Below are 915 nucleotides of genomic sequence, written 5' to 3' on the forward strand. Positions count from 1 at the left end.
GGGTTTCAACCCGGGTTGGCCCCATGCAAGGCAAGCTCCATACCTGCTATTCTAGTGCTCTGACCCCAGTTTCAGATTATGTTCTGAAGAGCTGCTACTGGAGATATTGTTTGGTGGTAACAGGAAGAAGCTTGGGTAAGAAGAATCAGCTTCTGGACTGGAGAGATAGCACAGCAGTAAGGCGTTTGCCTTAAACCAGGGGTTTCAAACTCGCGGCCCGCGGGCCATTTGCGGCAGTCAGTACAACATTTTGTGGCCCGTGGCCGGCCTTCAAATATCGCAGTAGTCACGATTATTAATCGCAATAAAAATCTCATTAGTAAGAAAAAAATCGCATTAAACATTCGCATACCCGAGCAGTTCCGTTCAGGGTATGCAAATGTCTAATGCGATTTTTTTTCTTACTAATGCGATTTTTTTTGTTGCGAATATTCGGTAAGCGAAATCCCTTATGCGGCCCTGCCTCACCCCGACTTTGCCTCCTGCGGCCCCCAAGTAAATTGAGTTTGAGAGAAGAAGAAGAAGAAGAAGAAGAAGAAGAAGAAGAAGAAGAAGAAGAAGAAGAAGAAGAAGAAGAAGAAGAAGAAGAAGAAGAAGAAGAAGAAGAAGAAGAAGAAGAAGAAGAATCAGCTTGAATTAGAGAAGATATTTTTTAATCTTTAGTGCTTTTCAGTCCTCAGTTTGTGAACTGCTGTAGGTTGAAAACCACTTTTAATTTTTTAATGGTTTTAATTTTGTTTTGAGTGAGTGTGGGGCGTTCACTCAACAGCTCCTGCACACAAAGCAAGTGCTTCAGTCCTTTGGGTTAATGCTCTAAGCATCTGCAGCTACTGTACTATTTCTAACCTCCTGTTTGGTTTACTGTCATAAGATTTGAGAAACTTCCATAATAAATTTTTTTTTGCTTTGTTAGTT

The sequence above is a fragment of the Suncus etruscus genome, chromosome 2 (assembly GCF_024139225.1).
Source record: "Suncus etruscus isolate mSunEtr1 chromosome 2, mSunEtr1.pri.cur, whole genome shotgun sequence".
Taxonomy (NCBI): Eukaryota; Metazoa; Chordata; class Mammalia; order Eulipotyphla; family Soricidae; genus Suncus; species Suncus etruscus.